This window comes from Neopelma chrysocephalum, unplaced genomic scaffold (genome assembly GCF_003984885.1).
Source record: "Neopelma chrysocephalum unplaced genomic scaffold, ASM398488v2 Primary Assembly neopelma1_22, whole genome shotgun sequence".
Taxonomy (NCBI): domain Eukaryota; kingdom Metazoa; phylum Chordata; class Aves; order Passeriformes; family Pipridae; genus Neopelma; species Neopelma chrysocephalum.
The window spans coordinates 5,486,929-5,513,830 of NW_020897689.1; the positions used below are offsets into that span (position 1 = coordinate 5,486,929).

Below are 26,902 nucleotides of genomic sequence, written 5' to 3' on the forward strand. Positions count from 1 at the left end.
GAGGCAAACAGGAGGAGCTTCATCAGAGGTTACTCAGCTCTGAGCTGTCATCTCCCCCTCCTGCCTTAGTGCCTATAAAACAATCCAGCAAAAGCACTGTAGACTCTGGGGTGAAAAAAGAGCCTTATTCAACGCCCCAGTGCTGATCCTTGCCACCTTGGCACAGGGAAGCCCTCTCTCCTCCTTGTTTACACAAAATCTTATTTCACATGCAGGGGTGACAGCTGTGAAAGTATTGTGCAGGAACTCTGGAGAGAAAGCTCCAGGCAAAGAGCCATTTTGGAGTTGTCCTGCTTGCTCCCTGGGGTGTGCATAGAGCCCACTTACGGCTCTGCAGCTCTGGGCAAACTGTGTAGGAACCTGCTTTGTAACCACTCTTCCCTCTCCTCACCTGCAGCAGGACCTGAGGGCTCTCAGCTGCATCTCCAAAGGGTAACTCCCACTTGGGAATCACAGAATCACACAATGGGTAAGGCTGTAAGGGACTACAGTGGGTCATCAACCTCCCTCAAGCAGGGTTATCCTAGAAAAATATTAACAGAATTAAAATGTTAAAACAGAGTAGAAGGAAATGCGGGTCAGACAGAACTGTCTTTATCTACTTCCAAAAGTGGTTGAATCTGACAACCCTTAAACACCAAGAAGCATGGAAAACATAAGTACTGAATAATAGTATATTTTCAAAACATTCCACCACATGGTCAATAAGTGTCAGCTGCACAACAAAGATGCACAGTGCTGTGTATTTGTAGCCAGACTTTGAAGTGAAGAAAAATCTAATCATTATTTGTTCAGAAAGGGGAGTTTTATCGACATACTCCTTTTGACTTACCACAAGGACTGAAAAGTGGAAAGATAACTGCAGCCTGCCCAGGACACCCTCCAGGCACAGTACAAATGAAACATATTCATTGGGCACAGCATTTCAACTGTTTAATTTTTTTTTTTTGAACTGCCAGCAATGAAAAGTGCAGCTGGGCTCTGAGAACCAAAGATCACAAAAAACCTTGGAACAATAATGTGATGATAAATGAAGTAGAAATGGACAATAAATCACAATGGATTAACAGCAGGAATAATGCCTGAGACCTAGCGATTATCAAATTATGTGAAGTCATTTGCTGTGAAGCAATTACCTTCCATGGTATTTCCGATTCTTGCAGTAAGTGGCCAGCTCTATTGATTCAAGATACGTCTATAATGTCAGGAGCTAAAAAAAGTGTTTCCATGCCTTGGGAAGGTGAATTCTGTTAATACATTACTAGCAAATACTGCCAGAGAATATAGGACAAAGCAACAAGAACACGGGCAAACGCCAGGGCCAGGTTTACTATAACTGTGTTACTTGCATAGCAATGCTGAAGAATATGCTGACCATGCAGTTTAATTTATTTCCAGTTGTTACCTCGGCTTTAATCTTAGACTTGCTATTGTCTTCAGTTGAATGATTTTAAATTGTTCTCTTTTAGGTAGACTGTTAGAGGGAAATCTCTGTACTTCTATATTTGTGAAATGTTAACCCATGCTAAAAAGATGAATTGCTTTAAACCAACTATTTGCCAAAAGAAAAAAAAATCAATAAATGCAAAGCATGATTTACAATCACTCATGAAAAATGTACCAAGTTACCTTCTTGTGTAAGAGTATTAGCTAGCATCTTAAGAAAAAAACCCAAAACCCTGAAAAATAACACCTGATGCTTTATGGTACCAGGTTAAGCACAAAGAGATGAATCTTAATGTGCTTGCCTAGTTTGTGCTTATTCCCTTCAATACAATATCTGCCATAATGAATGGGAAGAATTTGCAGACAATTTGCAGGTATTCTGCTAATGCCTGACTTGCCTGAAGTCTGGTTCTGCACTGGCATGTTTATGACTGTTATGGTACTGCTAGGGATATGTACAAATAACACATCCAATTAATATAGTAAGGCAATTTTTGAGGTTATATTAGCAAAAAAAGTAGTTTGATTGTGCAACTCATTTTGTTTGGACAACTAGTAGCAGCTATGCTAACAAGATAATTCTTTGATTATCTCTTAATTACATGAAAAGGGACTTGCTACCATATATAAAGTAATAGTATTAGCTCAGCAAGCTTTTGTAAATGTGGAGGCCAGAGGGAGGCCTGAATAAAACTGGAGGCTTAGGATACCTCCTTGAAGCTGTGAGGTAGGAGACAATTTGGCCAGAAACCCTTCAAAATTAATAATGGTAGCTGAAGTCATCTAGCACTGGGTTCCTCTCCATCAGCTCAAGCTCTGTGGCAGCCAGGGTACTGTGGTATCAGGCCAGCCTAGGATCCTGCTTAAAAGAGTATTTCTAGTGAAAAAAGCATGCATAAACCCTGACCTACAGCTTGAAGCTGTAGGTCACTGTACAGTCCCTGCTCCAGCACCCACTTTACAGGCTTCAGGACTAAAGCAGGGGAACTTTTTATTGATGATATGGCAAGACTCATTGTAAAGAGACCCGCAAGCAAGGAGGCAGATTGCAAAGCTTTATGAAGCAGGAACACTGGCGGGCACTCAGTATTCCCTTACATAGGAGTTACGTTTCTAAAGGAACATTATTGTGGTTGCATGTAGGCTCTCAAAGGCCCAGGCTGGATACAAACCAAAAGTGTTTGTCACAATGAATTTGTCCTCTTGTTTTCACCCAAGAAAAAAAAGATCTATCAGAAAATGCACCGGGCACAAATTTCAGTCACTGGACCACAAATCAGGAGCTGGAAAAGTCTGATAAAACCCCAAAACCCAAATTGGCAAGGCTTTCTAATAAGAAATATTATTGCTCCTATCTGCTGCAGCACTTTAGATGCCTGGAAGTCATAAAGTCAAAACCATTAAAATATTGCACAAATAAATGGAAGATAAAACTTACATGGGCAAAGTTAGTCAGAGCATGGTGCTAATAACACCAAGCTTGTGGGTTCGATCCCCTTATGGGCCATTCACTTAAGAGTTGGACTCGATGAACCTTGTGGGTCCCTTCCAACTCAGAACATTCTGTCAAGTCTGTGAAATGTGATTAAATCATTGTGCCAAGCCAACAGCCTCTTCAAATACAGACTTCTGAGAGGATTTATCCAGCTTCAGAAAATTAGAAGTGGTGGGGAGGTTCTCGTGGTGTGTACAGCTCAAGGTCAACTACATCTCTTGATGTGTGGAAGCCCTTTGGCCTAGCAGGTCACCCTTTAAACTACATGCCTCATCAAAACCATTTTTTAAAACCTGAATACACTATGTCTTAACAAGGTATGGACTATAGCTTACCTTTTCTTTAACCTTTGCCTCTGATTTCTGCAGGGAACATCCTGCTCTGGGTTCATCTTTTTTAAGGCTTCTCTGTCCACAATCATCAGCTTTGAAATGGAGCACAATATACTGGGAAGGGAAAAGCAGATTGGAATATGCTTGACAGCATGTACAGCTATAAACTAATAAAGCTGCCTAAGATGAATCTTTAGCTGTGTTGAGAGATCAGCTGTGGGATGAACCACATACAAATAAGTTGCTGAGGAAGCTGGGCTTCAGGCACTGATTAAAACTACATCTCTACTGCACCCTGCAGTTTTCTGTAGAGTTATTGGAGCTTTTTAGAGCCTAGGTGTCAAAGGGAACTGATACAATACCTACAGGCACAAAAAGGGAAAGAATTTAAGTTAGTCCTAAAGGTACCTCTGGAAAACTGCTGACAGAATTGCCCACGTTCTCCCCAGGATTGGATGTCATAAAAGACACCCACCATCTTTCCACAGCTCGTTCATTTTTAACTGAGGCTTCTTTGTACACACCAGGTGTGGTCTTCAATTTTATCATCTCATTATTGTGAAGTCTGTGGTCTGCTCCAGGGATTAATTAGAGCTGGTGAGGAGGCTGTGGTCTGTTCTCTGAGACCTTTGCTTAAATATTGCAAAAGTTTAGTTTTAGAGCACATGAACATGGAAGGGAAAGAACTGTAGGGAAGGCTAGACAGCCAAACTCCACATTCTCCTGGGAAACAGGAAATTTTAAAAAGAAATAATTAATTTGACAGAGTAGCAAGGCCATTCTAAAGATGATATATGAAATATAGGTGGATCAGCAGACTGTCAGCATAGCTATGGCTGAAAGTGTAATACAAGAACAGACCCAAACTGTGTGGACTTAGAAGAGTAATGAAACTTGTAGTATAGTTGAATAGGGAAATTGGTATTAGCCATATTAATGAAATATCACTTTTGATAATATAAGCTGCATCTTTCCTAATCCTGCCAAGAGAAGTTAAGGGCTTTTGTTCTCAAAGAAATAATACTGTGGTTTTAGGGAAGAAACGCCCAAAGAAAGGGTGTTGTTAAGAAGAAAAATATTTGGAGTAGAGATCCTGCTGATGAAAGATGGGAACAATTCAAACAAGGAAGAAGAGATAGAAAGGAGCAGCGTTGTTCTTCCGTTCCTTCAGCAACCTCTTCTGAGGTGTCCAGACCCTTATTTGGGAAGGTGTTTGTGTTCTCTCAGGTATCCTTGCTCTTACACCCTCTATCAGACTTCAGTATGGTACTTCCTGAATCTCACAGGCATCCTCTGCTGGCTTAACTTTGATGGGATAAATGGGCTACAGCATCTAGGGTGGAAATATGATCCTGCCACAGCTGAATGTGTTTACTGTGAATTGAGAATGTGGAGAGGAGAGCCTGCTTACTCTTAGGGTGACAACCATCCTTATGTACCTTCAACCTGTTATTAAAAAGCCTGTAAATATAGAAAAGGCATCTAGAATGGATCATCTGAAGTATTTACTAGCACTTTAATTTGGACAAAGTATCATATAATTTCTTCCAAGCCACAGAGAACATTAAAACCTTCTTTGGCACAACCTTTAGGGTGGTTAATGATGTGAACGAACATTGCTTTAGGCTACGTAAGGAGAAAAAGAGTAAAAAACATCTAAGGCTCCACTGCTGTAGCTAATGTGCTATTCAGTTTCCATAAAATAAAAATAGACCCAGAAGAGACAGAATTTTAGCTTTGTTTTTACCAGAGGACAGGTTTGATCCAAGGGAGAAGGGGCTCAGAGGGAAAGGAAAACACTGGGAACAACAGGAGGTGGGGAAGAGGCAAGACAGGAACTTGGCTCTTGAATTTCAGATTGTCCTGGAGGGCTGGGCCAAGGGCTTCCTTTGACTCAGCCACCTTGGTGCCCCTTGGATGGCAGGTTTCCTCACATCCCAGAGGAAAATGGTGAGCACAGTAGTTGGTTCCTGTGCTCCTGCTGGGTGACTTTACAGCCCACCCACTTGCAAGGCTGGGCCCATCCCACTGCCCCAGCCAGGAACAGGGTGCTGAGGGTACCAGGGCAGCCCTGGGCAGTGAGCACCTCCCTGGCGATGGGGACAGGCTGGGACATGGGCATGGCTTGGTGGGACCCATGGCCAAACAGGGCAGGGCTGTGGGGAGCTGGAGGGCTGTGGGGGTAGTGGCTCCGTAGCCTGGGATGGGCTGATGGGGGTCCTGTGCCCTGGGCAGGTGGGGGGAGCCCAGCGTGGCTGACAGGGCTGGGCAGGGCTGTGGATGCCCTCAGGGCTTCAATGCTTTTTCCCCCTTCATCTTCTCTGGGATTTTTAAATTTTTCTGTTTCTCTTGAAATTTTTCACTCCTCTCTTCCAGTCCTGATGAGTGCATCATATGTTGGCAGGTGGTTCCTTCCCTATCCGACCTGGGCCACAGTGGGGCTGGAGACAGTGGGTGCTGCTCCAGGTGCCTGTGAGGTCGTGTGGGGCCAGCAGACCTTTGGTCTGAGGCAGAGGGGCCCCTCAAAAGGAGGGCATGAGGGTTAGCAGGAATGATGGGAGGATGAATGACGGAGGAGGTATTGACACATGGAGTTCAGTGGTAGCAGTGTCAGAGCTCTCGTACTGTGGAAATATGATAGGGATAATATTTGAGGGAGAGAAGGATTATTCTGAATCACAAAGCTGCTTATTTTTCCAGTTATTTCAAGTGCTGTAATAAAAGCAATTGCATACTCTCAGCTCTAAGGTAAATGAAAGAGTAAACAAGGAACTGGAGTGACATCAACTGCAGTGTGGTGCCTGCACTCCCCCCCTTATATCTGCTCATGTAATTTATTTATGCATTTGAACTTGCTACATTTCCCCATCCTTTCTCCCTGCCACCCTTGCTCCCTGCAGGGCTCTCCCTTCGCTTTGCTGCCTGCTCCCCCATGCTGTCTCTGGCTGCCTGCCCCTTCCTGGCCTGGTAGGGCTGGACAGGGTTCCAGGGCTCCCAGCCCAGCTGCCATCGCTCCTGGGAGCCCTGGGGAACACTTCATAGGTGGCCATGGAAATTTTGCTATGTGATAGTTTTCATGGGAAGGGTGGTTAATTAAGTCATTAAATACTTTCTTATCTCTGGCAGGCAAAATTAGAGAGTCATCTCTGCTGGAAGTGTTTCAGAAAAAGCTTCAGTGCTATTTTCTCCTTGTTTCTCTTTCACACAAAGCCCAGCATTTTAAAGCACTGATTGCTTCACGCTGTAAAGTAGCTTGTGTTAAGTTTTGGTTCATCTTGTGACTGACTGTACTGATTCTGCCTTAGCATTTCAGAGCATCACAAAATAATTTTCTCCTTTCCTCCTCTGTTGCTGCATCAATGATCAGGAGTGAATAATTATCCATTTGGATGCTTTTACCTATTTTACAAAACAAAAGGTCTTACCCATGCAACACAAATAATTTAATTTGAACAATTAACAAAAAACAACTTAACTGGAACCCACTGCCATGATTTTTCCCAGTGAGTGGTTTGGAAAAATGATGGCAACTGGAGTCAGTGATGACTTGGTTTAGTTTTCCAAAAAGGACTGAGCCTGGCCAAGTCAGTAGTGTTCAGGATTCAGTTTAAACTGCTAAAATGACTTTTCAAACAAGGGTCTGATGAAAAAGCTGGGAATATTATTCTCTAAAAAAGGAAAATATTGTTCCTTATAATGGCAGAGCTATTGAGTTTTTATTGCCTTTGAAAATCGTTCAGTACTTTGCAACACATATTGGAAGAATTATATCATAGACTCTGCAACACGTTTGAAACTGTAATTTTCATTATTTTGTGAAATATTGTTCTTATTTAATTATTTTTAATAGATTCCTCTGTTGTAAAAGTGTAAAGTAATTTTCAAATAGAATTTGTAAATAACTTAGTTTTCAATTCAAATAAAATATGGCTGAATCCCCAGACCCATTGCTCCTAAAATCAGCACATACATTTTGAGGGATAAAAGGAGATAGTGTGTCTTTACCTGACTATAGAATTTAAAATAATTAACTCTAGTGGCTGAAAGTTCTCATTTTCAGGTTTTCTCAAATGCAAAGGAGATATTTTCTCTAAAATGCTAATGTAAACCAAAGGTTTAAATTCCTCACAACAAAATAATTCCTGGAAGCTTTAAAGAAAACACTAGATATTGGAACACATTGTACAGAATTTCAAAAATGCAAAGCAAATCTCATTGGTTTGCAAGAGTTATTTAAAGCAAAAAATATCTGTATTTATATCTGGTTTTCTTGGGGGGAGAAAAAAAAGAGCAGACCTGGAAAAATCACAGTGCTCTCAGACAACACTGTTGTTCTTCTCACACAGGTATTGATCTGGTGGCATTTCAAAGACTGGGGGCTTGTGTGGTGGACTTCATTAGATCCTTTGATGTTTCTCCCCTGCTGCATTTTTGTTACAAATTTTCATTTCTGAGTGTGGTATTGCTGGCCTCACAATATTCATTATTCCCTGCTCTGCTATTTTGGTACCTTATACATAAACTACACCTCAAAATGAGATTAAAAAGTAGTCCTTTCTATAAAGATAACCTCCTGAAGAGCTCTTTTACTTACTTGCTTGTTTGTTTACTGAGGGGGCCATCTTTAGCTGGACTTGCCAAGCCCTCTTCCCTTATAATTAAAAGGTATGTTTGGAGCAAAAGGCAAAAATGTAGTGGTTTGTTTATTTGGGAGAAAATGTTAGATTTAATTTAGCAGATTATATTCTTGAAAAGGAGCAGGGCCAAAAATAGATCCTGAGCCAAAATCTGCCTTGAGCGACATCTTGCTTAAGCACCACCAGAGCTGTGCTAGGAAGCAGGTCCCTGAGAAACAACAAAGGTTGTGGTGGGGCTGTGTTCCATCTCTGCAGGAATATGAGCAAAGATAATAACCATCCTCTGATAGCTAGAAAAACAGGCCTTTGGTCTGCTTTTCTGCCAGCTTCAACATCTGCCCACACTGAGGGAGAAGCTGGGGAATGTTCTCTGCACACGTGGCATCCCTACGGTGGGGAGGTTCCCTGGGCATGTGACAAACCAGCTGTGAACGACTCTGGAGAACAGGGAGAGTGACCACATCTGTGGCAGCTGAGAGAGACCAGCTGAAATGAGCAGTCTGATAAAATACAGTGTGTGTTTTTCACAGTCATCTTGAACCGAGCATGGAAAGTTCACAAATCCCTTCTCCAGAGCTCGGTCCCATAGGTGGTTCAAGTACTTAAATTCTGCTCTTGGAGATGCTCATATGAACCAAGGGCCTGAAAGATTGGGCTACCAGTTGTCGTGTAATTTAGTCTTAGGATCAAGATTATGTACAATAAGGGTCTTGCATGGTCTCAGGGTACCTCTGCAGTGCTGACAGATGTGATTGAGCTGGTGCTGCAGGGAGGAGAGCACACCAGCTTCCTGCTCCAGCCACTCTCGAGTAGCGCTGTTCTGAGAAACAAATAGGGACTAGTCTTGGAAAGGGTATAAGGTTAGCAAAGGGTAATAAAATCGTAGAGATTTTAATGGCACTTAGATTAGTCCTTTCCCTCTTTTAAAGATACAGACAACATACCTTGTATGTAAGACAATGAAAATATCCCATCCCTTCTCAGATCCGGGTCTCCGCGAACACAGCAACAAGGTAGAGGTTGGGATGGGGAAACATGCAGACAATTAACATGAATCTCTATTCTCTCTTCCTAAAAAGCCCAAACCACAATTAAAAAATTTCAATTACTGGGAGTCATAGCTGCATATTTCAGGAAATGAGGATATTTCAGTGAATTAGGAAAAGAAAAAGGAGAAAGGAAATATAAGATTTCCCAGTGTTTGTCATCTACTATGCATTGCCATGATTCAGCATTCCCTTTTTTTGGGCAGAATGAGATGAGAAGAGGGCATTTAATATTTTTAGGGCTGGACATCCTAAAAGGGGAAACTGACAGCAGTGGCCAGTACAACAAGAGGTAGTTCTCAGCTGCTCACTGACAGGGAGCAACAGCTATTGTTGAGGGTACTTGTGTTCAAGCTCTGCAATTCTATAATTTTATATGTTTGATCTGTTGTTCCTCATCTCCATCCCTTTTTTACATAAAGCAAAACACTGAACAACAACAGGTACTAAAGGAAGAATATAAACCCAGCAAAAAAACACAGACACTATGTAATATACTTTTCTGATCTACAGACATTTGCTGCTTGGGACCACCTTAGATAGAAGGGGTGATTCGTACTAAACAGTGTTTGATGGCTTTTTCTTCCTTTTTTTGTCCAATTGCTCCCTGAACTTATAAGAACTTCCTAGACTCCTGGTGTCCTGTAACAAGGAGCTTTACAGCTTAACGCTGTATGGCGCTAAGAAGTACTTTCCCTTTTTTTAACTGTTTTGTTTCATGCCTTGTGATTTTTTGTGTTCTAAAAGAAAGTTGTTATCTGCTTTTATGTTCTGCATCAACCATGATTTTATCAGCCTCTGCCATAAGTCCCCTGCCCCTTAATTTTGTCTCCCTGAGGAAGAGATGACCTGGAAAATAGAAGTGTATGAAATCCTCTCAGGTACATTTAACAGAACACACAGTCACAAAGTGTCTCCTTGTAAAAAGAAAAGCAACAGCCTTAGTCTGCGCTACAGGGTCTTCTTTCTCAAAGGAACGCCTTTGTTCAGGGTAACACTCAAATTTGAGTTCTAAAAGCAAGACCTTGACCTTCTGCCAGTCTAGTTAAACCAGCTTTACAAGTATTATAAATCCTGGACTGGTTCAAAGATTCTGAACAACTACACTTTGTTTTGAAACGCAGCGACAGAACTTTTGTGCTGCATTCTCATGACTACTTTAGTGACAAATTTAAACTTTGGAGAAATAAAACGTTACTCTCAAGGTTTTTAGATAAAGTATCTATTTCAGGAAAGTATTTTTAATGTTTGCAGCTAGTGTTTCTCCTCCTGCTCTTCTTTCTGTAGCATTAATTGTAGTATATTTCCCAACAAACTGAAGCTGCTCTCCAGAATTGGGTAGGAGAGGTGGGGGCTCTATTTTGCAGAAGTGTTTAGGATATGCAGGAATTTGAAGGTGTTAGGAGGACCTAGTGCTATTATGCAATGGTTCTAATGCCCCACCTGCAGGCCGGGAGCTTACCTTTAAACCTCCTTCGTATGGGCCAAAGACATCTGCATTTCAGAGCCAGGGGTATGTGCAAATAGTGTCTGACATCAGTGGAATTGAAGACCTGACAAAAGATTTTATTGCTCTTCGCTTTGGGAATAATTTTACATTGGAGAAACACTTATCTTGCACCTATAAATCACGATATTTGGTTCGACTACATGCGTTTTCCTGCATCACTTTGCACTCCTAGGTTATTCTAGTTACATTTGCAGGAGCCCAAGACAAGTCTGGAAAATGGCTCGCAGAGGTGAAGTAGACAAAACCAGCCCTTGCGGCTCTGCAAGAGGACTTTGGCATGAGATCCCAGAGTGAAACCACACTTTATCTCAGACATAACTGAGAAGCTCAAGGACAGAAAGGAGGATGGGACCAGCTGGGAAACACTAAACAAATCAGCCTGCACACCCACACCTCATTCTACTTAAATGGCCTTGAAATGTGTTTACAGACAAAAGAGCTGTGAATTGTGCTATTTGGCTGTGCTGGGAATTAGCATAGAAAAAATCAGCATAGAAACCCTGGGTTAATTTATTACCGTCGCAAATCTTAGCAAGTTATTTTGCTTTCTGTGAAAATATTATTTCACTAAGAAGCTTTTGATAGCACAGCCTTTCTTATGTAGTATCACATTTACTGTTGGTCTTATTGTGGTAACAAGCAAAGTGAAAGGAAGGACCACATTGCAAAGCAAAGCAACAAACCGCTCTGACTCTGGAACTGCTTGCAACGCAGGACTGATGACTCACTTATGAGGAATCTGATCATGGCCACAGGGGAGATAAAATGTATTTCAGACTCAGAGAGGGCTCTAACGAGGTGCTCTCACTACTGATAGATAGATATTCCCTTTTGCCGGTTGGGGAGAGATGCCTGTGCTGCCCTTGGCTGAGCACACTGGCGGGAGGCAGCGGTGTGATGAGCGCTGACACTGCACTGTGCCTGATTCTGCTGACTGCTCACGGGTGCACTTCGTATGTTGGTTGTTATATGGTTCAGAACATGTTGTCTAATAGGCAAGAAAGTTTGAAGAGTACAAACACCTAGAACCCATCTGCCTGCCTTCATGAGCAGTTCTCACCCAGATGATCCCTTAGACCTCCCTTGCTTATGCTTCTAATTAGACTTCGAGTTCTGTAGCCACAGAACCAGTGCAGCCTCTGCCAAGAATCAATAAAATGTAAAGCAGCAGGCAGCCAGTATGCAGTCCATTAGATACCAGATCCTTATGCCAGGGTGCTTTCCTGTATCAGCATACCATGAAACCTGAGAGGAATATCTGAAAAGGACTCACTGCCTCCAGGGTCTTGCATATATGTGCAGTGTCCTTGGGACATGGCTTTCCAGAATGGGATGTGATGTGATTTTTAGCATTGTTACCACAGAAACTAAGCAACCTGGAATGAGCCAACTTCTTACCTTGCTATCTCTCAGAGCTGTGCTGCTCCAGGCAGAAGAGATCCCTGCACAGCCTCGGAGAGAAAATGTGCCCGCTGCAGCTGTGAGCCCTCTCCCAAACTTCCATTGTCTCAGTGTAAATCACTTTTACTCATTAATTTAAATGTCTCCACAGTGTATATGTTATCAGTGTTTGCATATTTGCTGCTTTTTTAGTAGGTGTGCTTTAGGTATACTGAAGTTGGATTCTGTTTAAGCATAGGAATATTTTTATGAACACTTTGGGTTTCTCATGAAGCATTCACAAAGCATTTTCAGGACAGCCTTTGTATGGATTATGAATGCACCTTGGCCTTGTTCCCCAGCCCAGGGATAATATTCACAGGCCACCACAAGCACAACAGGCCCCACTGTTGGTTCATAATACAGTCAAATGTGGTACCCATAGGATGTATGCATTCCATATAATGTGTCCCACATGGTAAGGTTTTCACAGGGGACATCAAAACCTCTAGAAAGTCATTGAGCCTTCACATCCCAGCCATGGCAAAGTTCTTTTCTTTGATTTCCTATGTGCTGTGCAGGATGCAGGGCACAATTATGATCTGAAATAGGTACTGCTCTGTAGCCTAAATCTTCTAGTCAATACATGCTGTGTACATCTCATTTTCCCAGGCGCTTTCAGTCTTGTCTTCAGAGATGAGAGTTAAACAAGTTTTGCTCTGTGAGGCAGTAGAAGGCTTCTTTGCTTTCTGCAGGAGAGGAGGGGGTGCCCTTATCTCAGGATAAGAGCAGGAATGCCAGCTTTGTTAACATGCGTCAGACAGGAGAAGGTGTTATGGTGCTTTGGGCTCCCACACAGTGAGGATTAGCCTATGTGTCAGAGGTTCATATGACCCTGTACTCTACATCTACCTGCTCTGTGGCCTTCATTCTCCCTTGGAGAAAACACCTGAGAGATCTGGAGACACAAGCAATGGCATTTAGCGCCCTAACACCATCACAGCATGAAGACCTGCCATACTATAGCTGTCTGCTGGCAGTTTGAAAGCGTCACAGCCTAGCTGAGCAGTTGGGTGGGGTGAGGAGAAAAGAGCCCTTCAGTTTGTCCCAAAAACTGGAGTGAAGTTACTTGTGCCATGTATCCCATCAAGACTTGCTGAGAAATCCTGTGGCATGCAGAGCACAGCACAACATAGAGAGCACTGCCGCACTGAACACATTCAGGGTGGAAAATCCCCAATGCATTCCTAGAGAAGCAGTGAGAAGCTCTTCTGTAAAAGATTGTTGTTCATGGAGATGCTCCATTTCATGTCAGATAGTATGAACCTGACAGAAATAGTTTTGAAAGTACGTCCACACAGGCATGTGAGGCAGCCTGGAATCCGAATAACATATTTGCCCTTGGGACGAACTCTCCCTGCATATGCCTCAGTATCTGACCTTTTCACAGTATTTTGGGGGGAGACATTCACAATAGGAAAGATGATGAGGGAGAATTCCTCTTTGCAGCACTTGGGGGAATCATGGTTGTGCATGAAAGCTGCAAAGTTTCTGTTGTTAATAAAGGAAGAAAGAAAAGAAAGTGAGACAGACCTTGCAGCTGGTTCCCCTCTATCTTGGCTAATGTTTGCCTGGGAGCAGGGAGAATCATTAACTGCCCCAGAAAAGTTTTATGGCCTCAAGGTCACAGAGCAATGGTGCACTGAAAGACCACAGGAGTGCAGCAAAACAAGTTTGCTGGTGCTGGGGAGACCAGAGCACCTTGTCCATGAAAGGCAGAGTTTATAGGCACACTTATAAAGCTGCAAAGTTGCATCCAGCTTTGCTCCTGCAATTCTTCATCTGTGGTGCTGACACAGCACAAGGACGCGAATGTTAGACCTCCTAAAACCTATTTTTTATTATTATTATTTTTATCCCTTATTGCAGTTCCAGGGAAAAATTAGCCCCAAACGTCTAACTTTAGCTGCCACTTGATAGATTTCTGACATCCTGGTCTCGTGGTCTTGTCTTCACGGTCTTCTTTTCCTGATCGGACAAGGTGCTACCTGCTCTCTGGTTGGTACTGTTCTCTGTGTTGCTGGGAAGATTAAACCCACTGCTCCCCCACGAACACCTGGCAGCTCCCTAACTTGCTGTGATATTAATTAAGCTATTTCTCCTGGCTGAGAGTAGAAACTCACCTCCTTTCTTCATGCCCTTGAGCACATGCAGAGTCTTTATCTGAGGGCACTTGTTTCTAATAGTCCACAAAGCACAGGCAAGGCTTGTCCTCTCAGTGTGGGACTCCTATTTTGACCCTATTTCTCACAGCTCAGGCCAGGTGATGATAAAGAGCATTTGGGGAGGAGGAAGCCAGATTCCACCTCCCACGGCTCAAACTCTGTGCCTTCACCAATAATCAGATAGGTCTCAGCCTCCTCTAAGAACATCCCCTCCCCTACCACCCTGACTGTAGGAGTCAAACTCCACCTATGCCTCCCTGCAGTGCTGACATTCTATTTCCAGGACAGAGTTCTGCTGTTTTCAGCTGTACCTGGTGCCTGAGGTCCCTGAGCAAGGGACAAGTCTGCACTACCCTGTGCTCAGGTCTTTGTTCCACAGACATCAGACCAAGGTCACAGCACATTCCTCCCATTCCCCGTCCTCCCTCTTTCCTTAGAATATGGCCTGGTGTATGGTATCTGTGTGCAGGTGCATTTATCCATCCAGAAAGTCCTCAGTCTTAGCATTTACAAACTTAAAGGTCAGTACATCTCACTTGGCATGAGCAGGAAAAACACACCAACCTTGTAGGAATACTGATGTGTTACTTGATGTAAGTTTACTTTGTGCAACGTAAGCACAATCTCCAAGTCTTCAAGGCTTGCACTCACCTGCTTTTTTGTTGCAAGAAAGATGCAGCAGTTAAGATTCTGCCAGCATGCAATGCCCTCAAATAATGCAATTAACATTTTGACCACTGGATGTTACTCTTGCTCCAAACATCTGCAGGTAAATGCAAAGTAAAGACTTATTGACAATGCAATCTTCTAATTTTTTAACCTAGAACCTAGTTAAATCAGTCAGCAACCTGTGGATAGGTGTATCATCTATTTATTGCTTGCCCATTATCTGAAGAAAAATAGTAGAAAGCTGTTATTGGGATATAAAGGAATGTCTGCATCTGCCAACATGCAAGCAGGTGATTAAATTAATTGTAATGGACTGAGATTTTAGCAATGAAGAAGCAAATGATTTTTCAAATCATTAGGCTTGGGAATTCTAGCACATTGTCTGAGACAGTCAAATGGTTTTGTATGCATTATACCAGTGGTGCTTGAAGTCCAGAAATAAACCACATTTTTTAGGCATCTTTATGCTGCACTTTACTCAGTATCCCACTTCTCCCAGAATAGCTAGTAAGCTTTATATGTAAGCAGGGCCTTTTAATTTTTTTGTTTATTATTATTGTTTTTATTACTTTACTCATATACAAACATCCTTGAACACTTCCCATTCTCTAATTATTTCGCTCTCTACTACATGCCTCACCCATCCTTCCTGTATGCCTCCCACATACTTTCTGCATGCCACTTTCACTGATGTGAATCAAATTTTCCTATCAGATGAGCACAGTTGCTATGGTTGAAATATGTCCAAAGCAATTCCTCATTTATTGATTGATACCTCTGTGAAATACTTCCTTTGTGCATACTCTGCTGCAGGACCTCCTGTTTTCATCTTCCCCAAATGAAAAAGCCTTTTAAATATGCGTGATCATTTGTTCACCCATAGGGGGACACCATATGGGTGGATGATAAATCCTTCTCTAGGTGGACACAACCAACACTCTACAGAAGCTGAAAGAAATTCAGCTACACTTGGCTGCACGCTAGTTGTACACAAAGATGCTTCTGCAGTCCTTGGTGTTTCCTTTTGATTCCTCACATATTGCAGGAAACATCCCGGAACTGTTCCCCCAGCAGAGCAGTGTTTTCTTACAGTATCATTTTATCTGTAGGCCCAGTAAGTTATTTACATATTGTTATATCATTCCACAGTTCCAGTAGCTGCAAGTAGGCATCTAGGAGAACAAGTTTTGCACACTTTTCTGAGATAACTTGTGTGATCTCCAGGCCACTTTGCCATATCTGAAGACATACCTGGCTTGAAATCAGAGGTAAAAGTCCTGCTCAAATGCGAAAAGTATGAATGCTCACAGACAATACTCAAATAGGGAACTACTCAAGGGGAATTCACATTGCCTATTTTATCTGCTTAATACAAGTGATTAATGCTCCTAAAGAGGTGAGCCAACTGGTACATGGCAGAAACCTAATCCAGAAAGAAATGAAACTCATGATGGAGATGCTGGTTTCTGGCCAGCATGTGCGTGGTTTCATGTGTGTTGAATGGGAAAGGGAAGGCTTCATCACTGTGCATACCAACACAGCATAGAGTTATTAAAACAACAACAACAACATCATAAAAACTTTCTTTTTTTGACTCAGTGTTATCACAAAGTGGCCAGCCAAAAATTCTGAATCACTTTCTTTACCTCATCCTAATAAATTCTTAGAGACTAGATGCTGAAAATAGTTTATTTATCAAACTTTCCCTCTCCCCATTTTACATATGGTAGTTTCTATCTTTTCTCTAAAAGACTGCTAGTGGGCTGATGGGATATTTTAACATAGATTAGGAGGTTCAAATATGAAGAAAACTTTACATGTCAGTTTAAAAAACTCCCACATTTTCTAAGTCTGCTTGCTTGCTAGGACAGAGCAGTTTACACCTTTTGCTACACCCTTGCCTGTTGTCATGATTTATATACTGGATTAACATGAAGGATAATAAATTAACAAAGTGTAGCTCCATAGTGCATAATCCTCACTGCTTTAAATTAAAACCGTCTGCTGTGGGCACAAAAGTGATTGGAGCAGAACTTTGCCCTGCAGGCATATTTTTCACCACCCCATCTGTTGCCCCAGATACTAGGGATGGAAATGCCCATTTTCTTAATTTTTCTTTCTTTTAATAATGGTTTTCTTATCTTTTCTCTCTTGAAACTCTTCCAAATGACATAGGAAAACAACATTCAAACCAGGGCATGGAAGTGGAATGCTACAAGTTACAAGCCAGAGCACTATAAAATATTCAAAGAAGAAATATGTGTGTATTTAGGTCAAGTAGAGCAAGGGATGCCTGCAGTCACTTTCTGTGGCTTGAACGCATTGTTACTGCTTAGTAATCATTTGCCTAGGATGCCTTCTTCTTTTAGCTCTCTTCAGATAAAGAGCTGCATGGCCTGACATTTCGTCCCTGGAGTCTTTTCCATGTGATCTGCCTCCATCCCATGTCAGTCCTCTTTCCAACAGTTTGAGGAAACAAACTTAGCTTCCTGTAACACAGAGTAAGGCAAGTAGGATACCCAGAGTAGAATAGATCGAGTTCAAAGCATCAGATTGTCCAACTCCCCTGAATTTAATCAGGAGCTGATTACTTTGGAATTCCCCATGACTTAATCGCGGTGAACTCTTGGCCAGATTAGCTCTCAAAGTTTTGCAGAGAAGTGTCCCACTACAGGCCACAGCAACATTTACAACAGCTTTATCTACAAGAGCTTCCCTATCTGCTTCTTCTCTCTTGGACCATTATTTCCTGCTACCAGCTGGGAAAACTTCTGTTCTGGGGGAAAATGAAAACACGGGAGACAATTATTGTGAATTATTTGCCTTTCATTAAACCCATTTGATCCTCCATTCTGGCAAAATCAGGGCCAACACAGTCTCTTTCAAGGTTACCTAATTGTGAAAAATTCCTCATTTTTCTTCATGTATTCTGTATGTGAGACCGCACCAGTGACAAGCCTCTTTGCCATGCCTGAACCTTGCTTAGAGTAACCAATATGTAAGAATTCAAAAAAGTTCAAACTGCTAATTTCCCACAGCAATTTTCCAACTGCTAGATCAGTAAATATACATAGTCATGTTTTTAAGCTTTGCACACAGAAATACAGGTCTAACTCAGTGAATTTCTGAAAGCCGAATGATTGGATGCTCTTGCATTGATCATTTCATGTAACTTTTCAAGTATATATTCCTGAAATATTCCTGAGTTGTATTATTTTACAGCTAAAACTTTGCAGTTACTTCCTACCCCATATAAAAGGCCAGCATGTACCAAATATTGGTCTTGACGTGCACAGATTGGACAGCAACATCCAGGCTTGAGGTTGTACAAGCTGGTGCTGAGAAAGAGTTGTTTATGGGGCATCTGTTGGATCTTAGCAATGTGTGGAATGAGGAATAAAAATGTCCCTAATTTTCCCAATCTCCCATTCCATCACAAACCATGATGCATCTAGAAAAGAAGAGCCCTGGACATTCAAGCATTTTGGATCCAGATTCTCTGACAGTGGTTACTTCAAACACTCATTTGGGCATTCAGCTCCATACACCCCTAGGACCCTGTCTGCTGTCTCCTGCAGGAGTCCCTGAAGCTCTCCAGGGCACCATGTCTGAAAAAACTGCTCTCTGGTGGCATCAGGTCACTGGAAATGTCTCTTTCCATCCTTAGAAGCAGATAAGAGATACTAGATTCCTGCTGGTTCAGGAGGGAATCGCTGGCCTCCACAAGCAGGCAGGTTGCTCCTTCTTCCTAAGGCAGACACTGAGAAGCTATTCCACCAGTGAGGAGTCCCATGAAGCATCAGAATTAACCTCGGAGTCAGGTCTCCCTGTCTGATTCTGAACACTCTCTAATTTTTCCTTTCTTCAAACCAAACTTATGCTCCATCTCATTTACAGCATGTGACTGCTCACCTCCAAATTGCTGATATTTAAGTAATGTGACAAACACTGAAAAATCAGTATTTTTAATACTATAATTGGGCCCTCTCTGGCTCTCAATGTGCCTGCTACCTTCATTGTTACTTTTCTATCACCGCACACACTTATACCTGTACATAGCATAAAATGAATAAAATAAAAGCAACCACATTAATCAGTACTTTTTCTTTCCAGATGTGTCAGCATTTGTATAGAAGAATGGGGAAGGAGAGCTTGCTTCATACGCACTTTCATCCAGTGCTGCTGGATCCAGACCCAGCACTGTTGTGCAGAGCTGTTCCTTGGAGTCTCTGTGCAGGGACCTTCAAAGGGGCGAGGGAAGCTGCCAGGCTGCCCATCCACTTCAAGCCTACCTGGGATGCCTGTCCTTACTTGGCATTAAAGTCACATTAACAGCCCAGCCCCTCCAAAGTGGCAGATGTGTTTAGTAGCAGGAGAAATAGTAGCAATAACATGTATTTTGTGTGATTTTTCACCAAGGATGGACCAGTTCCTCTAAATGGATTACTTTGTCTACAAGGATAACCCCCCGGGTTTTCATACTCCCTGCAAAGAGCAAACAGAATGTTAAAAGGCTCTACTGCTATCTGAACCTGTTTTGTAATCCCCTAGATGTATTCTTAAAATTAAAATACACTTACTTTCTTCTTTTATTATGAAGTCAGTCAACAATTAGTTCTCTCCTAACTGCTATCTGTCCAAGGAGATTAGGAGAAGGTGAAGAAAATTATGATTCTAAACAGGGATGGAAAAACTGAACCTCCTCCTTGCCAGGACTCTGGGTAAATCCCCTTCTGGAGCATAGCTGTCTATGTCCAAAGTCAATGCCTCTGCTGATAAGAGTTGTGGTGAAAGAAACACAGAAGCAAAGGCCTACTCCTCCTGCCACGTGGGAGCTGCTTTTTAGCTGCTGTACCCCTGGCCCCCACCTGTGCTACATTGCTGCTGTGCTGCAGTGCTGACTGTGCCCTGGCTCTGGCTACTGTGATTCTGGCCCTGATCCAGCTCCACTGGCTCAGCTTCCTGACTTTCCCTTGTACGTACATGTCTTGCTGCTATGGACTTGCTTGGTGACCACCCGGCTGTGTCTGATGCCAATTACTGCCCTGGACCTGATCCTGCCCTGGCTTCTTGGCATCCTTGGCCCCTTGTGGGTGAGGACTCTACTTCGCTGGCCATGCTGCCATGGAGGAGCACCGAGGTCCTCACAGCACCCTGACTTGCTCTAGGGCTTTCTGGAGAACGATTTAACCACGTCCTCTAATACTGCCTCCAATTCAAAACCCAACTGAGACTGAATTGGCCTTGTGTGGCCACATGCTGAATCTGTTTCTGCACAACTCACTATTTCCAATGAGTAAAAGCAGATTTGTCAATATTTGTATTGCATCCCCAGGAGAAGTCAGCTTGTTTAAGCTGAAGTCAATATAAATATACTGATTCATGCTGGCTGAAAAATCTGTCCACGTTTTCTAAACACTTCAGTTGAGTTAAAATCCCTGCACATTTAGAACCAGAAGTATCTTGTGTTTAATATCTCTGTGTTAATATTTTCCCATTATGTAGACCAGAGACTTGAGGAAACGACATTAGCACTTTCCTTCAGCGCCGTTTATAGCTTTTGACAGCTTCCTGACATTGATAAAGCATGTTATGAAAAGCAGAGTTACCAGGCTGAAGACACTGAGTTATGTTTTTATTAAAAGCATTATTCAGCTGTCACACAATGTCATATGTAAATACCCTCATGAGCTTCCAGTGAAGCAAAGTTGTATAAGCAAGAGGTCTCTGTTTCCACTTTTGCCTTTCCACACCAGTGGAAGGAGAAGAGAATGGAGGCCCTGAAACTCAAATCCACCCCTCTTGGTTTGTGGATGCTCCTGGGTAAAGGCACAGGACACATGAATTTTCAAGCTGTATGAGAGAGATGTTACCTTCAAGATGGATATCTCAAAAATTAAACAGATAATTAGAACCACTATTTTCACTCAGTTTCTCATGTGAATAAATGCTCTCAAATTGATCTATTTTAAAACTCAGCTTTGAACTCAGTTGTGATGCACTAAGTGGAGATTATTTGAACATCTCCCATTGCAATGTGTACCTCATGAAAAGCAAAGATTTTGCATACTGGACTCCCCACAAGAGTCCTGTATTGTGGAGGTACACCCTGACTAGTTCAGGGACTGATTATGCATAGCTGTGCAAGGCTGAGGCTCATCTGCAGTCTGTATTTATGCTGCTCCATGGGTAGATTTTACAACCTGCAATTCAATTCCTTGCTTTACAACAACATAACTGAAAATCCCAAAGCCAGGGACTGTAGAACTGACCTAGAGTCACTGCAGCAATGTGGCACAACAGGTCCCCTACCTGCCTTGACACAACAGGGTGATGGACAGCAATAGGGTGCCACAGAATCACAGAAAGGAATCATAGAATCATTTAGGTTAGAAAAGACCTTCAAGATCATCGAGTCCAACACTGACCTAACAATGCCGATTTCACCACTAAACCCTGTCCCTTAGTGCTGTGTCTGACACATTTTTAAAATACCTCCAGGGATAGTGAATCAACCACTTCCCTGGGAAGCCTGTTCCAGTGCTTAATAACATTTTCAGTGAAGAAATTTTTCTTAATATCCAATCTAAACCACCATAGAGTTTGGAAGCTGGAAGACTGCAAGCAGTGCATGATTAAACAAGAAGGAAAGTCACTGTCAGCAGACCAGGCTGCTGAACTCCAGTGCCTGTAAAAACATAGCACCTGTAGGTGCTCCAAGAGTGGAGGTGCTCTGAGGAAAGCCCACAAACATCACGTGGAAGGTTTTCCCTGTCTTTGTTAAATGTGTGTACCTTCTGAATATTGTCCGATGACAGTGAGACAGCACAATTTTAGTGAGGTGGCAGTTGCTACAGAAACTGGTCGCTGGAATAGTCACACAATTAAGGCAAGTAAAAGCCAAGGAAATCATCCATGTCTAAACTGACTTCCGAAACATCCACACCTTCTCTTATTGTGTGCACTTATGTGCAGAGAGATAGAGTGTGTAAATAGGTGTAATATTTATCATCAGCCAATTTGAGAGGTTTTTTTTTGGGGGGGGGGGCAGGGAGGGAGGAGTGTACATACTCTTTAAAAACAAAAGAAATGACCACTTAGAGACAGAGCAAGCTTTTCTAAAAGGTCTGTCTTCCCCTGCCCTTATTTATTATTTAGTTCTTTGGCTGATGTATTTAATACTGCAAGGCACTTAGAGACTCTACTTTGAAAGAAATACACTGCACAAAATCCAGCTTCCTCATAGCAACAGGATACCTCTTCAAATGTTAATTGTCTTTTCACAATTAAATAAGCCTCTTTATTACTACTGTGTTTGATAAGGAAAAAAAAAGTGCAGCATGTCTTTAGTTTCTCCAAGATGCATGCTATATGGGTAGCTCTATTCCCCTCTCATTTTCTGTTTTGATAGCAGAAAACAGAAAACTTCACACCAGTGAATTGACTCTGACTGTAACTTGGTACATAGAAGGAAAGAATTAGCTATACTATCTATTTTCTCTTAATGCTGAAATTGGCTGGAGGCGCAGAGCCACATACTGATTTACTTCATAAACCCTGAGGATAAACCATATAAGAGCTGCAAAAGAAACTCTGGGCTTTGTCCTAGGCTTTTTTAAGTTGACAGCAGTAGATAATACATTAAGTGGAAGGCACACCGGAGACACCATTATGCACTATTATCATATGAGAAATAAAAATAGAGTTCAGTGTTCAGAGAAAACAGAGACAAATATTAGTTCTTCACCCAGGTAAGCAGAGTCTGGCTCCAGGCTGAGCAACTAAACCCTTCACATGCCTCTTTCCTTCACAGTAAATCAAAATACTGCTCATAAAGCTACTGTGAAAATCTTGATTAAATGATTAATTTTCATGGACCTGTGAATTGTTGGACATGCTGCCTTACAGCTTTTGAACTTGCACACTCTTTTATACCCTTGAGTTACAGAACCTCAAGATCTCTCTGTGTGTAGGGGCCTGTCATGCATTGACTTCTGTTTAAGTGGAAGGGAGTACATACAAATCCTTTCAGCAGATGAAGGAAGAACAGGCAACCAACTGTTTTCTGAAACTTTTTGCGTGCTCCCAGGGCTTTACAGAATGGATTAGGAGCTTGCCCTTGGTAGCGGCCCCTTACTGCAGCACACAGTGAGTGGCATTAAATGTAGCACGTCACTGCTTCGAGCCAGGAGCCCAGTGCAACCACCTCGGAGAGATTAAAAAGGGCAAGGCTGTGACCAAAGTTCTGGGTTGCATTGTGGAGCCCTGCCCTGCAGTGTTGTACATCAACATCCCCGCAACGACTTTCCCCCAAAATAAAAAATGAAAGCCACCTTGCTAACTGCACACTAGGAACACCTGTCAGCCTCTGCTACCATGGAGGTAGCCGAATGCATACTGAAACTAAGTCTAGCTATTAGTCTTACTCATACCAGAAACTCAGACTATTTATTTAGTGAAGTAATGGAACTGAGAAATGTGTAATGCAAAAATACAATTTTGGGAGAGTAGGGGGAACTTTTTAGGCGCGCAAGTTTCACAGCTATTCACTCAGTTCACATTTATTTATTGATCTGGAGACCTGCTGCTGCTGCAATGAGGACTGAGACTGGAGCTCTCAAACTGAGCACATCCTCAGCTGCAAAAAAGAGTTGAGATGCAAATTTGGAATGAAGTTGTAAATACCTATGTGTGGCCCAGCTAGTGCTGTAGGAGGGTAAGTCACTACTTTAAGAGGCATAAGGTCTCCTTTAGGTTACTGGTCAGGTAACTGCACATACACTGTCTGCCATCAGTCAGCAGTGTTGCTTTATTGCAGCTTACATGCACAAACCTCAGTGAATGCATGGGCAAATAAGAATACCCTCATGCTTGCATTTAGTACATGCACCAATGTATAATTCAGGCACAAAGCATACAAACTTTTGCAAATGAAACAGGTATTGGCATTTTCTCCTTGAAGGAAAAAAATTAAAATCAAGACCCACTCAGGCTGGGGATGGCAGGTGTCTGACTTTGCAGAACCACATCTGTGCCTCCTTGCTGCAGATGAGCAGGGAAGTGGCTGCCCCATTTTTGAGTTCTGGTGGAGGTTTAGGCTCCCTGAGAAATCAGATAAACTCTGCTTTTAAATAAGTAGATATATGGTGGAAAAACAAGGGAGGAGACCTGTTTTGTGTGTTTTGTTGTGGCTGAAATTGAAAGCATGGTCTGCCCGTCTTCTTTGGGTAAATGTCAAGGCAGGATTTTTGCAAGGAGTTTCAAAGTGAGCTGTGTAACATCGGGTGGAAACTAGGTTAAGACATGAGTGTAGTTGGCTACACAACAGTCAGGAGGAAAGATTAACTTATCTGAGTTATCTAATTTCTGCTTCTCATGTGCTAGAAACATTTCTAAGTGAGGTGGTGATGGAACTGCCTACTGACTGGATAATGGCAGCAGGGAGTAGACACTGTTGCTAGTAAAATATTAATGAGATGAATGAAACTTTAATTTCAGTGTTTATGCACTAATTTGTTGCTCTTACTTTCACTTTACATTGACTAGTTCAGTGAAATGCCATATTAATGAAAACAGCTATATGCTGAGAAGCTTGAAACACAGAAGGATTCTCTTCAAGAAACTAGAAGCTACATTATTGAGAAACTATAGGCCTTGACTTTTTATTTGTAAAATGGGGAAGGAAAAAATGTCTACTAAGGGTACTTAAAAGGCTGGAGTTCTACTGCTTATGTTATGCAGGCAAGCAGGATTTTGCATTAGTCTTCTTCTGCATGTAAAATACATGAACAATTTGCAGCACTTTTAGTTAATTGGGCCATTGATTTTTTTCTCCCTTGTAGCCTTTTAACTGGACTCCTACGGATCTTCTAGCCCCAGATCTGCTTTGGTTTTTTTTGTCTGCCTCTAACAAATTATAAATAATATTTGTATTTTAGTTTACCAGTTATAAAGTGGACCTGGTAATATGTAATCACCTCACAACAGTATACTGAAAATTAACTGGAATTTGGACCTAGATCCTCTGATTCTTAATTACCATGCAGTAACTGTACAGCACTGCAGCCTGAAAAATAATTTAGTATTGAATTACTGAAGACATGACCTTATTTTATTCCTAGAATCAATTTTAGAAGGTGAAAATGTTCCATTTAGTCTATTTTCTGAAATCAAATAATTGTGACTAACTAATTAGCAGCAGTTAATTGACAGACTTAGTTTAGCTAAGGTTTTATCTACAGTATATTTGCTACAGCAATAAAGGTGCTTGCTGCAGATGGTGACTCGTGAAAAAGAAAAGACTGTGCTCCCCAATCAATATATTTATGTCATAACTGGAAACAGCTTGAAGGCTTGCGAGCACTTTATTAAGTCATTCCTGGAGCTATAATTGAGCAAAGGAAGTTGTGGTACAAATGTAAGTAGACAATGAGAAGTTAGAAACATTTCTTCTGCTCACAAGTGAAAGTAGCGGGAGTGAAAAGGCAGAAAGAGGAGAAATACAAGATATTCCTAAGATATATGTTTACAGCAATCATGCATCTGTGTGCACATCTATGTCCAATTTCTTGTACCTCATGCAAAATAAGCCTTGTTACGAGTTTTAGGGTCTTAATTAAAATAAGTACATAGGTGCCCTTCTTTCGTGAGGAAATGATGAAATAACCAGGAGATGGGAAAAATCCAAACCCATAAGGTGCTCTAGCTCTCCCCCTAGTGCCTCTGCAGCAGATATAACATGGGGTTGGAAATCTTTTTTTTTGTTTTACTTTATTTTTACCTCGCCCTGAAAGTCTGTTTATCCCACATTTGCTAGCAGCTGTACAGAGTAGGTCTCAAAAGCTGCTACAAACGGGAGGCATGAACTCCCAGCTAACAGCCTTTTGCATGCACTCAGTCGGGTTACAGGAAACCAGCCTTGTGTAGGCAGGTGTCATGAAGCCTGCTCCTTTGTTTAGTTCCTGTAAGGATTTCAGGATTTGGCCCAGGACAAATAACAATCTCACAGCTAGCCGACTACTGTGCAATGCTCATGGAGCTTTCTCTGTGGTGGACTATTCAGCCAAAGACCTCTGGGTTCTTTTGGAGGCAACTCCAACAGCCCTGCCCTAAATGTATTGACACCCAAATGTGTAGAACTGCAGGGTGTTCCTCCTCTAAAGCATTTAACCAATTCAGAATTGGTAGCAAAAGTAGCCTTGGACTTGGAGACGCTCAGGCATTTAAAGAAGTAGAAAGGCATCCACAGGTATTTTCAGTAACGTACTGGACTTAACTTCTGGTGAGGCAGGAGTCTGAGATTTTAGAATCCCGCTGGGCATCTGCTTATTTATCCCAGAGCATACATAGGTATGATCTTGACCTATAGACACTAAAAGGTGTGAAGGATTTATTCACCACAAAAGGCTTTTACCAAGAAATATATGAGTCAAAACTATAAACTCCTTGACTTGTGAATCAGCTGATATCCAGCCTTAAAAAGGCCCTTATATACTCAGAGTCTCTTTTTGATGTTACAGTTGATTTGGCATAGCAAAATCTGCTTTTAGGGATTTCTAATGCTTCCTTATTCCTCATAAGTGGGCCATATTGCATAGGAGTTCTGATCCAATTTATGCCCCTCTTTGGCTGCCAGGACTTTGATCTGGCAAGTGCTTTCAGGGTTATGCCTGGTGCATCAGGCAATAACATAGAAGGGAGGGAGTGTGCTTGCTTGTCTGTTTTCCTTCCTTTAATATCCCAGTGATATTCACCTGGGATACGGTAAATATAGGTTCATTACTGTTTTTATTTGCCTGTGATACTGATGGTTCAGTATGTCATATATGTGTCCTCTGCTAAAGGAGATTTGAATTTGTACTTTTCAGGAGAGTGCCCACTCTAGAGGTTATGAGGAAGGGGCTGTGAGGTGAGTCAGAGAGTAGTGTGAATATATCCCTGCCATCAAGCACATTGTGTGGGGAGGAAAAACCCCCTCTGTTTATTTGCATCACACTGAATATTTATTAATGGCTGAGCAACAAGGTTTTTCTCTCACTAAAATTGCATGTCACACTCTTTTGTTCTGTGAACTTCTTTTTTTATGCAATTGGAGGGACTGAACATCCATGGCAGAGTGCTTTCCCCTGAGCTCGGGACAGTTTTATGAGAGGTAAGAGCTTA

The 26,902-nt window shown here is 42.0% G+C and overlaps 1 long non-coding RNA gene across 4 annotated transcripts; it reads left to right on the forward strand.

The window, feature by feature from the left end:
- Nucleotides 1-3,688: 3,688 nt before the first annotated feature.
- LOC113970517 lies at nucleotides 3,689-26,759 on the forward strand. Of its 4 annotated transcripts, none has more exons than XR_003535214.1 (4): nucleotides 3,689-3,870; nucleotides 7,888-7,938; nucleotides 15,890-16,008; nucleotides 26,608-26,759. It is a non-coding gene; the product is annotated as an uncharacterized LOC113970517 (long non-coding RNA). The 4 variants fall into 4 exon arrangements; XR_003535195.1 differs by lacking the exon at nucleotides 26,608-26,759 and adding an exon at nucleotides 24,287-24,534; XR_003535206.1 differs by lacking the exon at nucleotides 26,608-26,759 and adding an exon at nucleotides 21,341-21,637.
- Nucleotides 26,760-26,902: the final 143 nt, after the last annotated feature.